The 18,157-nt window shown below is 39.9% G+C and overlaps 1 long non-coding RNA gene across 2 annotated transcripts; it reads left to right on the top strand.

The window, feature by feature from the left end:
* Positions 1-3,348: 3,348 nt before the first annotated feature.
* On the top strand, positions 3,349-7,363 carry LOC119267826. 2 transcript variants are annotated; one of them, XR_005132705.1, is made up of 7 exons: positions 3,349-3,854; positions 3,930-4,708; positions 4,798-5,297; positions 5,787-5,941; positions 6,356-6,457; positions 6,798-6,917; positions 7,111-7,363. It is a non-coding gene; the product is annotated as an uncharacterized LOC119267826 (long non-coding RNA). The 2 variants fall into 2 exon arrangements; XR_005132706.1 differs by lacking the exon at positions 7,111-7,363 and having other exon boundaries at positions 3,930-4,035; positions 4,627-5,297; positions 6,798-7,057.
* The last annotated feature ends 10,794 nt before the right edge of the window (positions 7,364-18,157 follow it).

The raw sequence follows: 18,157 nt of genomic DNA, 5'->3' as shown, positions 1-18,157 counted from the left end.
GTAACGCACGGTGCAGCCCCACCTCTCTCTCTCTCCTCCTACTCTCTTCTCTCCTCCTACTCTCTCTCTCTCTCTCATACAGCATGCTCTACTTGCAAGTTTGTGTTAGCCACCTATTTGTTAATATGCTTTTCAAGGCCTACAAATATTTATAAAAGAGTGGAATCACAATCTAGAAGGCCAATTTATATAGAGGCAATGAGCTACTGAACGTTGGTAATAATGATGCTACAGTTTTTCGGAATAGACCGAAACTACAGGAACAATATAGTAGTGGTGAAATTTTGGATAGAGTGATAAACAACTTCTGTACTTTTCTTATTCAGATTAAAGGGAGATCATCCCCCCAACTACTTAACAAACAATAAAATATATATACACGCTACAAATAAGTTCAAATCCTTCGGTGGGTTCAAATATTTTGTCATGAGAAGTCCATATGTTCAGTTTTGGGAAAGTATACCTCCCGCTGAAAGAACAGGGGAAAGACCATTTCATTTACGCCAAGGTCGCCCTGATGTTGATCACCAGCGGGGCGTTGGCAGTAGCATGCCGCCTGGCCGGCCGCCTCTGCAACTACATGGTTGAGGAGGAGATAGGTGAGGTCGAGCCTGAGATCCGTAGCATGCATGACTCCGTGGACATGGCGGCGGCCATGGTGTGTGTAGATTTTTTCTGGTAGTGACACCTATGAAGAAGGTTAGGTGATCCATACGGGCAGGGACGCTACTGAGTTGGAAGAGTAGCCAACATAACACCAACCATAACATGTGCTTCTTACTCTGTGTATGGCAGTATGGCTTGCTGTCAAAACACCAAACATAACATGTTCTTGGTTAGTTTAGTCAAGCCATTAGTTGTCTATAATGTACGAAATTGTAATGTTCTCATGTGTGTTATGATGTTTCAAGTATACTACTTCTCTGTTTTCTTGGAAAAAAAGTATACTACTTCGGAGACAACGAGGCATCACATAACTGTGTTTGATGCATTCTTCAGGTCGAGGGTCTGATAATGGACATAACACAGCTACTGGAGAGGAGATTAAAATATGGAAGATAGCAACAGAGGGGGAAGCTGAGGCTGGTAGATCCATTGAGCAAGAGTGCCAGACCCAGGTGTGTTTATAATTGAGTTGTTTGTAAGACCAATGCTGCATGGATGGTTGCACTCAGAGTCTCTGTAGTTATTTAGCTGAAGGTGTGCATGAGTTTGAGCTATATATTATTTTTGTAGTTTTAGCTTTAGAACCATGAAAATTGTCCCTTTTTATAAATAACTTCATGTGGAGAAATATTGTTTTTGAGGGAAACAAGGTCAAGAATTCTCATTAGTGGTCGGCAGTGGTAATATAATAAGTTCGCATTTTATACCAGCTAGCAAGACTTCACAGAACCGCTGCCTCAAACTTCAGAGAAGATGAGCATGAATGATTATTTTGGTTGCAACTCCAACAACACGTGCATCATATTTCGGTGAATCCGGTAGCTTATGCAGCCCATAATTAGTTTCCCGGCAGACTGATGATTGGGAGAAGTACATAGAATGCCCCTGTATAGGTGCGTACAGAATGACGATTGGGAGTTTTCTGAAGGTTAGAAGTCCAGCATATTAGTATCTTCATTTTCCAACAGACTAAAAGGATATAAGTTTTGGCTGTGTGCCCATTTGTGTGCACATGGGTAAAAGATCCTTGAGATTTTCGTTGTTTTAGATCTCTCATGCACCTTGAGCTAGCAATCCAACCTACAATATTACTTTTCGTATGAACAAAGCTCAAAAGAAAATATTTTGAATATTGTCCTGTCATTCTTGTGAATCTGCACCTTAAAGTTATAATTTCTGCTGTGGTGAGGTTCTGAATCCAGAAAGTGAAGAGCAAGCTTGATGGATATATCTGAAGATGACATACAGTATGGTCTTCCCGTGCTTGTTTTGTTTTAATTTCAATAAAGAACACATTCCTGCCAAATAGGTCTTTATTTTTATGCCTAAAAGTATGTGCTTTCTAGAATAAGCTCCATGATATATAAGCATTTCCTGTGTTGAATGCTCCTAAATTATAGCACACATTTGCAGGTTCATATATGCATACTATACAATTGTGGTAGAAGCACTTGTTCTTATTCTTTTGTCTAATTAGAGTTTTAAATTAGTATGGCAGATGATTTCTCTAGCTCCATATTAGTTACAAAATATGAGTTGTGAAGAGACAAATTTCTAGCATTTGCTTCAAATCTTATATAATTTTTTAAATAGATCCCAAAACTATTTAATCAGATGCTACTCGCACATTTTTCTGTTTTACTAGATGACGGTGCTCACAAATATCAGGCTACTATATTCGGCCTACGATAGAGTATCTTCATGAAGTGCTTCTGATATTCCATTGTGTTTAGTAGATGACGGTAAATCATTTTGAACTGTTGTGTTTTCGGTGGCACCTAAATACATTGGTCGATCTGCACCATGCTCTGCTCCTATTGACTGGTGATCACAAATCAAAACCCAATCTTAGATCTATTTGATTTGTTTCGTTTAGTGTTGGATGGTGCCAATTAAAGAAATTGTACTGCCATTCATCAATTTACTAATCAGTCTGGCCTGAATTCATGACTTCTGTGTGTGAGAGAATCTGTGCTCGAATGCGTTGTCACCTGGACTTTAAATTTTATCCAATGGTCTGGTCATCATTCCGTTGGCTGTTTGACTGGAGCTCATAGGAGGAGATGAATCTAACTGAATCTTCTTAGCTTAGAAACAAAAGTCGTTCTCTTGATGAACAAAGAACTATTGCTGTTAATTTGTCAGGCATTGTGTTCCTTCTTGTACTGTAAATATAGTTTAAACATATTCACAGTTTTACATATGTTCACACTATTATTAATAAAAAAAATATGTTCGCACATAAAAAAAGCAAAAAAATCCAAAAAATGTTCCCTATTTATTAAAAAATATTTCCACTTAAAAATGTACAACAAAAAACAAACAAAACAATATTATTTTTAAACATCTGTTCAAACAATGTTCCTTTTTAGATAGATGATCCAATTTCTTAAAAATAATTTACCTACTCTTTAAAAAGTATTCCATTTTTTTGAAAACATTAACTTTTATTAAAAATAAGAAAATTTCCATGTTTAACATTATCATCGACATTTATTAAAATTGGATATAAATAGTGCACAATGCACATGAAGCAGGTATATTTTTTCGCCCCGTGCAACGCATGGGCATTTGTACTAGTAATATTTATTATTATTATTATTATTATTATTATTATTATTATTATTATTATTATTATATTAATAATAATATAAATATTTATATTATATTATATTATATTATATTATATTAATATTAATATTAATATTAATATTAATCTTTATCTTTACCTACTCTTTACCTACTAATAAACCACGCATCGCTTCTAGTGGTACGTCGCTGGCATTTTTGCACAAAAGTCCCTGTTTTTACTGATATTCAAGTCGCAGTCCTATTTTAAGTGGTTAATCAGGAAAACGCTTCGTTTTTACACAAAACACCCTACCATTTGGAGTAATCAACCCGCGATCCGAACAGATTTGTAAAAAAAAACACGGCCAGAAACTGACCACGAACTCCTCTCCCTCTCTCCCTCTCGCCCACGAACTCCTCGGCACCAACACCACCCGCGCCGCCGGCTTCCGGCGAGCTCCGACGCCGCGCAGCACGCCCCCAAGCCCCCCACGATCCGCGCCTCCCTCCCCTCCTTCCAGATTCTCCGTTCCCGGCCTCTAACGTCCGCTCGCAACCAAACCCCCGTGGCTAGGGTTTCGGGCTGGGCTTCGCCGGCGCGTCTCCGGCGGCCCCAGGTTCGTCCCTCCTTCCTTCTTGGCTGGGATTTTTCACCCCTACACCTCACCATCTCTTCATATCCTCTACTGCAGATGCAGATGGAGCACGCCATGGGAGTTCCCCATCCACCACGGTCACCGCCGTCAAGTGCTTCTTCACGGAGATGTGAAGGACGCCAAGGACATGCAGCTACTCAAGGTTTTATCTTGTCCCCATCCTATCCCCTCCCCTTGCCGCCCCTTCTTCATTGGATGACCAGATGCACAACCACATATGTTTTTTGATTCAGGCTCATAGGGTCTAGATTTGAATGTAAAACTACCTGACTTTACCATTAACAGATTGGAAGCACGATTATCGCTGCAATTTTTTTAGTCATGGCATATTTTCTCTTATATGTGTTTGTTGATGATTAATCATCAAAGGTTATACGCGTGTTTCGTCCCAAGCACAAGTCCTTCTTTCACATATCCCTTTTGTCATATGTCTTCTTGATGCAAAGAGGCTCAGCTTGCTACTGATGGATTGCAGCTTACCAAATTTGATTTGGTTTGGTACAATGGATGTTTGGTATTGATGTTGAAAGAATACTTCACTTTCTGTAATTTCTGATGTTCAGATTATACCGAATGAATGCTACCAGATTCCATATTTGTTCTAGAGATATTATTGATCTTTTCATGCACCAATTGTTCAAGTAGTGTCTTTCCGCTAAAAGCTTTATATTGCCCTGTGTGTCCTTTTGTCCGTACCTTTTTCCAGTAATTTTCTCTGTTAACCTTGGGCCAGCTCATTTGTGTGTGCTTCATGTATATGCTCATGCTTTTGATGCTGCTGGACTTTGGAATGCATCCGCACAGTAACTTTCTGGGTATGACATATTCACTCTTAACTAAGAAATGCTACAGCTGATTCCTGATAATTATCAGTACACAATGTATTAAGTTGCCTTCGCTATAGGTATGCTTGCATTCAGGTTGTCATTAGTTACGAGATGGTACATCAGTGTCTCCACTCTAAAGATGAATATAATACGCCAAAAGTAAGTGTCTGATCCCAGCTTCTTTTATTGTGGATTGTGGGTACGGTGAGCAATACATTGATTCACAAGTACGTCTTGCAGCATAGAAATTATTCCGTTCAAAGTGAATGACACGGCGTAAATCAAACATGCGCTGAGCCTACTAATGCGACTACCAGTACTGTTGCACTACTAGAACCCAATGGCATGATGGTGCAGCAAATATGGTTTTTTATTAGATAGTTTTCTGCACTGTATATGTGATGAATTCACAAATTTATGATTTTGAGGTACTGGTGAAGGTAGATTCAAATGAGTGATGCAAATTCAGAATTGCATAGGTAGTGCCTACGACTGACTAAGGGTACATGAGTTGGAAGAAAGTCCAAGCAGAAGGAACTCCTGCAGATGCCCAGGCTGCTACTGTGCCTATCTTAAGGTATTGCTTCAGCGGTGGTATTAGTTGTTATTCTTTCCTGATACAGACATGACTCTTTGAGCTCCACCAAGGCATATATAACAAGAAGATAAGCTTGGTTCATTTTTTATCAAGCAGGGGAAATGAAAGGACGATGCGCCGTACATTCTAGATTATTTATCAGTGTTAATCCGTATTAACTAATTTTATAGCCATTGTAATTAGCAATAGAGAAATGTTTGCTGATATTTTTTACCTGCGAGACCATAGTACTTTCTTGTTTTCTTTCTGTAATAAGTGCGAGATACGAGCAATAATAATATATTGGATGGATGAAGCGGTTCATCTCAAGATATATAACATTCATGTTTCCCTTCCTAATGTTTCTTTGGTGAAGTCATAACCTATTTATGTTTCAATGGAATTCTGTTCAATTTGCAATTGTTTCCTACTATGCAGGGTGATCTTGACCTGATTTTGCTTTCGAACTGAATTGTGGTAATCAAGCAGGGAGACAAGACGCTGTTGAGCTGTTTTTCGGTAGATTTGAGCTACCTAGAGTTGAGCTAGGCACCAGACGAGCAGAAGCACAAACGTAGGAGGTATCCAACAACGGCAACCGCAACGCCATTCCACTTAAACCTGGAGACCAGAGAAAGGATGCGGTACCACTGCTCTTCTTTCTCCTTACTAAATCTCTAAAAAGGGATGCTCATATAATTACTAATAATTTAGTTGCAAGTCTTCTGTAAGAGCCTTGATGTACTTTATCTCATGGTTTGGGTTGTGAAAGAATTTTGGAAGGACCACAAGGTAGTCTTCAGTTCAGTTTGTCCATTTATAGTGTTGATGTATCTAGCTACTTGTATCTGCTTTCTTTTGTTGTAAAATGAAATAGCATTCTTGCTGATCAATGAAATTAGAAAATCAACAGACTACATTGTTCCTTTTTTTCTTTTCTTTTTCTATCCTTGAAGATATTTAATGATGTGATCTGAAACTTTTAGTTTTGTTCTATTATGCAAAGTTAAGAGTTTTCGGGATAAAATTCTAATTTGGGCCACTCTCTTTTTTACAAGAGTTCTAGGAAAATTTACATTGAAATTTGTCACATGCAAACTGGAGGAAGGGGCAATAAGCAGAGAATTCCCCGCAAGATGTGAACTGCATTGATGCCCTCGGTATGTGTGTTGCTACTGCTGAATGATGCTCCCTTGTCGTTGTTGCTATAGTACGATTTAGTACAGCTTGTCTAAATGGGTTAGAAGAGGGGTTATGAAATGTTTTGTTGGAGTTTAAATATTCTTTCATGTATTAAACTGATAAGTTGTGCACTTTTGCTGCTGTTAGATAAACTGACTACTCTGTACTGTTGGATAGCCATGGTATGTGTTAGTTTTATTTTACCACAAAAGTTTCTTGGGAGTTGGCATATCAGGTGTATTCATTACTTTTCCTATGAATATATTCTATTTTGGTGCACTATATATCTATCTAATCTATCTATCCAAGTTTTCAAAGGAATTGATGGCGGCGGCTCGACCATGTCGTGGTGAATGGCGAAGCTTCGAAACTGAACATGAGAAAGGTGTTGACGCGCGGCTGGGAGACGTACATACTTGAGGAAATATGATTCATAAGGTTTCATATTAACGAAAACTGATAATCTGAACATTTTGTTTATTCCTGGATGACTTTATTCTCCAATATGAATATGTAAGAAAAGATATGACATACATTTGTGTAAATTGATAATGTAGGGTCATCTCGAAACTTTATTATTTTTTCAAGATTGATTTACTTGGTGGTGTTAACTTCCATTTTCTCGAAACAGGACATGTGTTCTATTTCTGAAAAAAGAAGCTTCTCTGTTAGCTAGCATCCCCGACGGTACTTTTAGACTGGATGTAGACCAGTAGGGTCAATTAAAAATTGTTGGCTATAGATGACTTTAAGTTTCTAGCTTTCATAAAATGTAGACGTGTACGTACTCTAACAGTATGTCGTGGTTGATGATGGTCCTATGTACTGGTTGAAATTATCATGTTGGATAATATTGCTTATATGTTGTGGTTGATGGTGGTCCTATGTACTGGTTGAAATTATCATGTTGGATAATATTGCTTTTACTAGCAGTTGCCGTGCTCTTATTATTTTATTTCCACAAATATAATCATGTTTTGCTATTGATGTAATGCTATGTTCCTTGACTGAAATCAAACCCTTTAGTCGCTGATGTGGTGCTCTTATTATTGTTATATTCCTTCACTGAAAGCAAACCTTGTTCATGGCTAACTTATAGAATAGCAGATGCAGAGTTCAAAAAGCATCAAGCTCAGGAACACTCTAGCCATGTATTTGATTCTGTTGAAGACCCAATATATAATGAGTGATGCGGGCCTGTTTGGATCGCAGCCGCGGGACGCCCTGCCAATTTTTTGGCGTTGACCGCTACCAGGGGCGTTCGTTTGGATTGACGCCTATGTTTCGTAGCCACGCCAAATTTTTGGTATTTCTGTTAAGTTTCGATGCCCATGCGTTGGCGAGATCTTGGTGGCAAAATTGCTCGCCAACTTTTTGGTGTGGCTGACTTTGGCGGGGCTGATTGGGGCGCAATCCAAACGCCCCCTGCATCCCCTGATGTTGAGCTATATGGACCATATGAGCAGAACCACGGTGACTAACATACGAGTCAATAGAATTCATAAAGTTGCAGTTTATTTGCTCTATTCAATAATGGCTTCAGTTTCAATGCAAATCGTTAACTGGACTTCCCTGATTGCGGTGGTGTGTATTATTCTGCAAAAAAGTAGTATCGTCGCCTTTTAATGTTTTCATTCACATCCATGGTCATATATGTTGCTTTGACGAAACAGTTTATCAACATCAATTGTAGCTGGCAGGGCTCGTGATGGACAAGGCGAACGCAGCGGATAGGGCACCAAAGGGGGGTGTGGTTGCAGCGGCATAGAGCACTTCGACAAAGGAGACTTGAGAATGGGGACGATAAGGAAGATGAGTTTGTGCTTCCTTCTATCTAAGTCAACTGTGAAGATGTAAAAAAATGCCCTAAAAATAAGTTTAAAAATCTTCACAGTTTTCATATCTTCACAAATTTTTTGTTTCAAAACAATATGTTCGCACTTTCTAAAAGAGCTTAATTTTTTTCCAAAAGCAAAGTTCCATTTTTACCATTTTCCCCATTTACAAATGAAAAAAACATTCTTAAAAGAAAACATCAATTCAAAAAATGTTCTTTAATAAAAACATTAACTAATCTTAAATAAGTGTTCCAATTTTTATGAAAATGTTAACTTTTGTTAAAAATAAAAAAGTTCCATGTTTAACCTTTTATTGTTGTTTATTAAAATTGAATATAAAAATGATGCACAATGGCATATGAAGCAGGTTGTGCCTTTTACCTACTAATAAACCAGCTATTGCTTCTGGTCGTCCGTCGTGGTTGTTTGGCAAAAAAGCCCCTCGGTTTAAAGGAAATCAACCCGCGCTCCCTGTTTAAGTGGATCTGAGAAAACGCTTCGTTTTTTCACAAAACACCCTGTCATTTGAAGCATTCAACCCACGGTCCGAGCAGATTTGTGTAAAGGAAAAAAACGCGACCACAAGAGGGAGCACGGGCTCGCCTCCTCTCCCTCATCGCCGCCGCCGCCACCACCCACGCCGTCCGCTTCCGGCGACCTCCAACGCCGTGCAGCACGCCCCCGAGCTCTCCACGGTCCGCGCCTCCCTCCCCTCCGGCTATATTCTCCTCTCCCGTCTTCTACCACCCGCTCGCCCGTGACTAGGGTTTCGGGCAGGGCTTCGTCGGAGCCACGAGAGCCATGAGCGTGACGGAGGCTGGGGAAAGAATGGAAACACTACTGCTCGCAATGACAGGATGGTGCTGTGCGTGCGCCGCCCCAAGGCCGCAACTGCTTCCTCCAGTCGTCCCTCCTCCATGGCTACATCTTGGTGAGATCCCTTCCACCCAAGCCTCTCCCCCTTTCTTTTTTAAAACTGATTCCCAATTCCTTGATCAAACCATGCTCCTCTGCTCCTGTAGGTCTCGCTTAGCTACCAGTACAGTGCAGATTGCTTTCTTTATTCAATTGATTTTGTTGTCTATGTATTACCTGAACTCCAAGGGAACCAACTTACATGGCGTAATGGATGGAGGTCAGTACATGTTTTCCTGATATGTTCACTTGTTTTTAATAGTTCCCATCAGATTACAAGCATGGGCTTTGTGCAATAGGCAGAAATCTGTTTGTAATCAATCAAAGATAATGAGAACATTTACTGAAATCTTTGTAACTTTTGATCCTATGAATTGCTTTGATTGGAAGTCCAACAATTATCTCATCTTATTAGGAACTCACTTTTCAGACATATGCATTGGTAGTTTTTATGTCTTTGCTTTTGCCTTCTGAACATACTGGATTGCACTCTGTAGGAGATGGCACAGATCTCTCCTTCTGAACATGGTATTAAACATTGCAAACAACTGATTATAGTAGTTAGGAAATGCAAATCATTGTATATTGTTAGTTACGTGTCTTTTCATATGAAATACTATTATTTTGGGGAAATGCATCTGGCTGAGTATTAATGAAACTCCTTAGATTTTGTATGGTGAGATTGTCTTCAGCAAACAAGATCTGTATTGTTATTGGGGTCCTTTTATTTTTGTTCCAGGTGTTATTGGGGCTTATTTTTTCATGATTGGAAACAAGATGTTGCTGGTGTTGGAGCTCATAGAGAATGGTATTATGATAGTCTACTTACTTCTGAAGGTGCATTAGAAGATAAGTGGATGTCCAGATTCTTTGGCCTCAGAAAAGTGGTGATAAAAATCTTGAAGTATTGTTAGCATTTTCCTCTAAAAATGGAAAGAGCAGATACAAAGAAGGTACACAGTGCTGTTCATTGTCATGGAAAATTATTATACTTTTGTTATATTGAGTAGTTGTTGTTGGATGCCATTTGTCTCTTTGAAAAACATCTGATGTAAATTTGGTGTACTTCAACTCAAATACCTACTACTAGAACAAAAACCTACTACTAAATTGTTCCAAGAACATTGCATGTTATTGTAAAAGTCTTGGTCAATATTCTTGTGTTACTGTGATGTAGTAGACAATTTTTTATGCTTGGACATTTTTAACTTTTCTTATAGCAACTATTGCTCTAAAATTCTTTGCCGTTCTCTTACTTCTACTGATGGCAGAAGAGAACACATTTGGGTACACCTACCAGGACAGTTTGTTCTACGTTTATCTTGCTTTGGGGTTGCAGACCCTAACATATCAAGATAGCTCTTGATGGTACAACATGACATTGGCAGGAATTATCGATGACTACTTTGATGGGTAGTTTTCTGAAGAAATGATTGTCCCAGGTACTGTGATGCTCGCAGTTCTATCTTTTTCAGTGCTTGCATATGCCATTGTGATACAAGATACTGCCAGATTTTGCAATGTCCATGATTCAGATTGAACCATGATTGCTACTGCTGTTTCAGATCATAAACTTTGTCATGGTTGATTAAATAGGCACAGCTTATTTTAGTTGCAGACCCTAATATATCAAGAAAGCATTGCTACAAATTTAGAAGTAGGATGTAGTTTTTCATAGTTCCTGTCAAGTATGCTTATTTGCAATCTAGGATCACAATTGTAAGGTTAATACTTTTAGTTGTGTAGCATAGCAAATCTCAGCTCTTGAAAATTTTCCTACCATACCAACACATTTGGTAGGATTTGCCTTATTTTGTAATGAGCAAACAAAAAATGTTTTAAATATAACAAATAATTATGTGCAGTAGTACATGGTTGGAAATTCCTTTCCTGTTCAATGCATATTAGAGTGGAATTTGTACTGTTTGGTATGCATTCACAGTCAACATGGGGTGCTGAAGTAGTGTAAATTGTTTGAAGTTGCCTTTTGGCCAGTATATTTGAAGTTGCCTTTTGGCCAATATATATAAGGATGGAGTACTGTATTGTTTGGTCTGCCTTTTTGGTCTGTATCGTTGAATCGACACCCTTAAGCTCTTTTTGGTTTCTATTATCCGTGAGCGCATATGAGCATCGATGAAAACTATTCTCGGATGAAACGTGAGCATGCCTTGGTATGAAGGACTGATTTTTTTCAGCATCCGGGGGAAGTTTTCCTGTTTTGATTTTACAATTTTGACTCTTCCCTTCCCCTGTTGATGGTAAACATTAACACGTAGTTGTATACATATTTTGAAAATCGAAAGTGGTTTTAACATTTCACATCATGATATTGTAGTTTACGGTACTAAGCTTGACACTGCTCGGTGTGCTGTTGTTCTTCGTCAGCGTAGAGCTAGCCGTCGCCGCTATGGTACATGTACCCGTTGCCTCCGCTTGACGTAGTTCGCTATGGAGATATACATGGGAAAGTCGCGGCGGAGATGCCCCACTTCAACCCGTGGATCCGGGGTGATTGTGGCGGTCAGCTGGTGACTGAGCTCAAAATCCAGTTCAGCGTCAATGGTTGTCTGCGCTCCAGTACGAGGAGTGGTGGCGCTTCGAGGAGACAGCTACGTGCCTTCGTCAGTTGTTTTGTGTACTACTTTTCACTTTCAGAATCAATTCGTGATTCCATAGTGAGTCATTACGAACGAAATTATGGGGGGTTTTGCTCTAGGCATCAGATCAGGAAGCAACAAGCCGTCTCTTTGGTGGTATCTTTGGTGCTCCAGTAGTGGATATTGCTGGAATAGCTAAAGGACTTAGTTGTAACACTTGCTCTGAACTTTACTCAACAAGCAAGTTTTCCAAAAATTGAAGTCAGATTTTTTTCAGGGTTCCTATACATATACACAAATAGTAGGTAAAGATATATTCTAGGACCTATGGTGCCCAGCAAGCATAAACAAATTTAGCTTGCAGTTTTGTTAACGCTTCGCTATGCTTTGGTACAATGTTTAGGCGTAGTGCCAGTTTATTGATAAATAACCCTCCGGCAAGGTTCATATCTAAGTCTTGGTTGATCAACTATTGCACGCCTAACTAAAATCTTTCCTTCAGGATGTTTTTTAGGTTTAAAAGACTTTTCATTAATCGCATCATTGTGCATACAAATGACGGACTGAAGTAGGCCATGGACCCTCCCGTCTAATATAAAAAATCCATGAGATCTAGCATAGCTAGCTAGCCCATGATCTACTTGGTTACACTCTCTATCAGGGATGTGCAGCACTACTGAAAACGAATCATCTGCTCCCTAATATCCACATACCCAACAAACAGTCTTGATCTGCAGGTCCCAGTGAATTGTAGCACCTCAAAAACTATGAGCTGTCGATTTTCAAGATTACCGGGCCAGTTACCATTCATTTGGATGAGTGAGAGCAAGAAACAGCCTCAGCTTTTGCTTCCTCGGTGGTGTCCGAGCACTGTCGGAGTTTAGTTCCCAGCGAAAACAACATCTGTCCTTTGTACTAGAATGGTTATTCCTGTTGCAACGTACTCCTTAGTACTTCCCATTATCTATGGATATGTAATCTTAATGAAAATCGCATGTTTCTGGATATCGTCATGTATGCATCGCTTGATTTTTCCACACACCAAAGTTTCTATCAATCAATGTGTGCGCGGGTGATTAGATTAGAACAAAAATACAGTTTTGAAATTTGATAAGGAGTCCTGATGGACGTGTATATATATGCATGTGTTGTTTATATTTGAATCAAGAGAAAGTACAAAAACAATATACACTTATGTGCTTGTCTAGAGGCGTCCTGATGGAATCATCTAATACCACCAGGCCACAGCAGCGGAGCAGTGTGTGTGTGTGTGTTTTCTCTTTTTTGTAAAACATCGAGCAGTGCGGTTTTCCCTACAATCATGCCTTGCAATTCCCATCCCATGACAACGTCTCAATTATAACCTGACATGGTCTTGGTGTTCTTGCGTTTGATCGATCGGTACTGGCCAGCCTAGCAGGAGGCAACATGCATGATGAAAAATCAGAATGCAATGGAAGACTACATTGAATGCGAGGGAGCTCGGTGTCCAAGGTATACATGATGGCTTGGTGCTGGAGCTTGGAGGCCGCAGGAGTCAAAAGCCGAGAGATCCCGCAAGAAAAAAAGGCCGAGCTAGAGAAGAGGTGGAGATTTCTTATGGCCGAGTGGGACGAGGAGACGGGGATGAACGGAAAGAAGTGGGTGCACATGACAAATAAGAGGCTGGTAGATAGCACTGCGGGTTCGTTATGAAGCAGCACACATGGGTAGAAGGAGAAGTAGATGCTCGAGGGGAGGGCGGCACACGGGTGGTGTTCCTGGATCGGTAGAGTGGCAGCGTTGAGTCAGGGGGAGGTTTGGTGTGGTGCGTGTGGGTAAGAGTATGCACGGTCCATCATGATGGTGCACAAGTGAACCTCTCTTACTGAATTAGAGGGTGTGAAATTTTCTCTCCTGTTGCAACGCACGGGCAATTTTCCTAGTATTAATAAAGCACAGATTGATTTCGTGGGTTCAACATCACAATACGCTTCTTTCCGTGATTTTACGCTTTCAGTTTGAATTTAAAACATATTCGAGGTGGTACTAAATTTTGTCTATGCAATATTATCGACTCGATTGAGGGCCTGCAGGCGTTCCTACCGACATGGGCCTGCAGGCTGGCTCGTTGGCCCAGCTTCAAGGTAACACGGGAAGGAAAAAGGCCCAGCTTCAGGGTAACACGGGAAGGAAAAAGGCCCAGCTTTAGGGTAACACGGGAAGGAAAAAAACATGCAGCATGACTCGAACTCGCGACCTTACACCCCGTAGGATAGACGCCAGCCAAGTGAACTAGGCCAACCTACATGAATTAGTTGCGGTTAGTATTCTTATCAAATAGTACCACCTCGCCCTTTGAAAGGCACAACCATCAACTTATATATGTGTTCAAATTACCTATCATCAATCACCTTAATAAGCCGGCTCGAAAATTGGTGATCGGAGGATGAGGAGTTGGTGCCCAAAAAGGAATCGAGGATTCTCGAGAAAAGGAAAGGATGGAAAGAAATATGGTGGGCAATTAAACGGGGGAAATTAAGAGAGATTCCAATACACGCTACATGCGCTCCGCATAATGCGTGCAACAATGCTTACACGTTCTAGATGGGGTGCCATAATCACCATGTTAATTTCCTAAGGGGGGGGTGTTTGTTTCCAGGGACTTTTTTGTGTAGGGACTAGAAAAAGTCCCTAGCAAACCAAACCAAACATGATGGGACTTTTTTGGGACTTTTTGCTAAAAGTCCTTAGAAGCACCTCCTTGAGAGTCTTTTTCAAAAAGTCTCAGGGACTAGAAAAAGTCCTAGGGCTAGAGGAACAAACACCATCTAAGTAAACGGGGGGTCCATTCAGGCTATGTGGCGGGCAATTAAAGAGGAATCCTAGGCCTTCCATATATGAAAATAAAAGAAGAAAAGAGTAGTGACGTGACAGGAATAAAGAAAGAAAATGATGGAAAGAATTAACCACGTTGCATAACACATTGGTCAATGAACGGTACAAGGACCAGCTTGGTTCACATTGAGCGTCTTTTATTTTTTCCACTTCCTTGACGTTCTTTTCAAGTCATCATTGTTGCTTGCCTTCACCCATTGCCAATAAACAAATTTAGATACTATATATTAACAAGGGAAAATGAAGACCTATTAACGAGGGAGGGAAGAGAAGGAAGGGCTAAGGATCACGCATGCCAATTAACGAGGGAAAAAAGGATGCATGCCCATGTGTCTAAGACAAAGACCTAATTGCGAGTCGCCTAGGTATTTCAATAAGCCATTGCCGTTACCCAGGGAACTCCAACGAACGAAGTCCTCCTTCCCGATCGACGACTAGCAGTCCGCGACGTGCTGGCTACCTGCTCGGATCGGCTCCAGCCGCTCACGCCCTCCCTTCCTCCTCCACGCCCTATGTTGCGTGCATGTCTGGCTCGCTTGCGTGTGGTGCCAATACTCTAGCTAGATAGAATATGATCCGTATTTTAAAGTTCTTGCAAATTGAACTGCCTATTTATTATTTCTTCTGTACAATTGCAGAGGAGAGATATTGATATGTTTTCTTTAGAAAAAGGAGAGTATGAATTCAACGGCCGTGCTTTATCTATTATGTGATACGCCGTCGTACAACACCAGTACTTTTTTCGAAACGGTGGCAAAAGATTTACCTCATCGATTTAATTACAACGTGAGTACTATATTCTATGTGATCAGATTATGAATAACTTTGAAGTAGCATGCTCTGCTGTAACTCTCAATATGGACTTTTGCCATTGTACTTTTGTGTTGTTAGTTTGATCCAACCGGAATTCATAGTGTTTGAGAATGATGCCCATCTCGTTCAAGTGCAATGTGCTAGCAGTGTCACTGTTATGAGTTTTATGTGACTTGTGCATATCCGTGGCCACTTCTTTTAATGTTCTTTAGTTCTTTTAATGGTTTTGTTTTGAAAGTCTGAAATTTAGGACAACTTATTTCGGGAGCACTAAACCGTTGTTTGGACATCATTCATGGCCCTTGATACTTTTGATTGCTTTCAATATTCTTTTGCTTCTTGTGAAATTGTTAGAATGATAAATTATTTTTTAGGTTAATCAGCTTATATTTATTTATTTTCTTCTGTTGTAACACACAGATATGTTTGCTTTAAAAATATATAAACGGAGCTGAATTTCTTCATTTTTTTTCATCTGTCATGGTATTTACCCGACACAAATGAATTGATGTCCGTGAAGTGAGAGAGGGGCTAAAACACATTATTTAACCCAACCCTTTTAGCTAGATTTTTTAACGACTCCATGCAAAATCCGGAAAAACAATTGCTGCTTAGTGCGAATTTTGATTTTTTTATGGCGTAGTGCAAATCCCAAAGAGTACTTCAACTTTCCAAAATAATACCTTCTATAGAAGAATCGAAAATTAGTCCTTTAATATCAGAACTGTCATACAAAATTCATACAAAAGTATCGTATGTGTAGCATGGTTTTTTATGTATGACTTATATGCATTTCTGCTAGCTTTTAGCATGCGCCTCCCTACAGCCACCGGATGACGCCGTTAGTTATTGTTGCATTGTGCTTATGGATGTTTCTATGGACACGTTGTGCTAGTCTCTCCCTAATAATAAAGTACGGATTGGGTCTCCGGGTTCACCGTCACAATACGCTTTCTTTCTATGAATTTACGCTTTTAGTTTGAATTTAAAATATATAAACGAGGTGGTACTAATTCAGGGAATCACGCGAGCACGTATTTGACGCAGGGAGCTCCTACTCGGCACATTAAGCGTCGGTTAGCCCTTTTGGCGCTCGCGCGCGCAGCCTAACAGGCCGGCCCAGCAGCTACTTCTAAAAGTAGAAGTGAAAAGGAAAATTAACCATGGAAAATATACGCTAGAGCTGGGATTCGAACACACATGGTTTTGTTAAACTTGCTTCTCCCCGCACAACAACCACCGCGCCAAAGGCCACTATGTGTTGTAGGATACGAAAACAACACTATCCAATACTTCGCATATTGTACCCATATAAAGAACTCGCTACCTGCTCTACCTACGTGTGTTCAGCTAACCACTAGGGCCGGCCCATTTTTTTTTGAGAGAACATATGATTTTTTTAAAGAAAAATGAAACCTCACAACTTTCAGAAAAAGTTCATGAACATGCATAAAAACATCGCCCTATTCAAGAGAAGCCCAATGATTTTAAAAACAAAGTTCGTCAATTTACAAAAATAGTTCACAAAAAATTTTAAAAAGTTCATCAAAATTTAAAAAAAAAAGTTCACCAATTTGAAAAAAGTTCATCAACTTAAGAAAGTAGTTCACAAAAAATTAAAAAATGTTCATCAAAAATTTGAAAAAAAGTTCATCAATTTGCAAAAAAAGTTCATCCAATTTGAAAAAAAGTTCATTGAATTTGAAAAAAGTTCAAAGATTTTGAAAAGGGTTCATCGAATTTGAAAAAAGTTCGTCGATTTTGAAACAAAATAATCAATTTTTAAAAGTAGTTCACAAAAATTATTAAAAGTTCACAGATTTGAAAAAAAAGTTCATCAATTTTAGAAAAATCATTGAATTTGAGAATGTTCACGTATTTAAGAAAAAAACAAAGTCAGTGAGGTAAAGAAACCAGGAAGAAGAAGAAACAAAAAATGCAAAAAAGAAAAGAAAAAAGGAAAAAAAAGAAAAGAAACGAATAAAGCAAAGCAAGAGTTGAATATTATCAGATCGTATTGTGTCTCGTGGTGGTTATACTATCGAACATCTATCCGGCAGGTCTGTGGTTCGAGTTGCAACGACGGCTCCCTTCTTTTTTGCGGAATAGAGTATGCAGTAACGGGCCGGCCCAGTACGGGGTGCTGCAGGCGCCCGTTTGCAGAATACACGTTAACAGGCGCCTGCAGCGCCAAATAGGATTTGCCTTTGACGCATTCTGCGTCAAAAAGACGTCTGTTCGCATAGGAATCACGCGACTGGGCCGGCCAATTTGGATTGACCTCGCGCAGAGGTCGGGTGACAAATGCATAAAAAGAAAGAGTTGAATATTATCAGATCATATTGTGTGTCGTGGTGGTTATACTATCGAACATCAATCCAACAGGTCTGTGGTTCGAGTCGCAACGACGGCTCCTTTCTTTCTTGCGGAATAGAGTACGCAGTAACGGGCCGGCCCAATACGTGGTGCTGCAGGTGCCCGTTTGCAGAATACACGTTAACGGGCGCCTGTAGCGCCAAATAGGATTTGCTTTTGACGCATTCTGCGTCAAAAAGACGTCCGTTCGCATAGGAATCGAGCGACTGGGCCGGCCCATTTGGATTGACCTCGCGCGAGAGGTCGGGCGACAAATGCA

This window comes from Triticum dicoccoides, chromosome 3A (genome assembly GCF_002162155.2).
Source record: "Triticum dicoccoides isolate Atlit2015 ecotype Zavitan chromosome 3A, WEW_v2.0, whole genome shotgun sequence".
NCBI lineage: Eukaryota > Viridiplantae > Streptophyta > Magnoliopsida > Poales > Poaceae > Triticum > Triticum dicoccoides.
The sequence above is the reverse complement of the archived record's forward strand: the minus strand, read 5'-3'. Positions and strand labels throughout refer to the sequence as shown.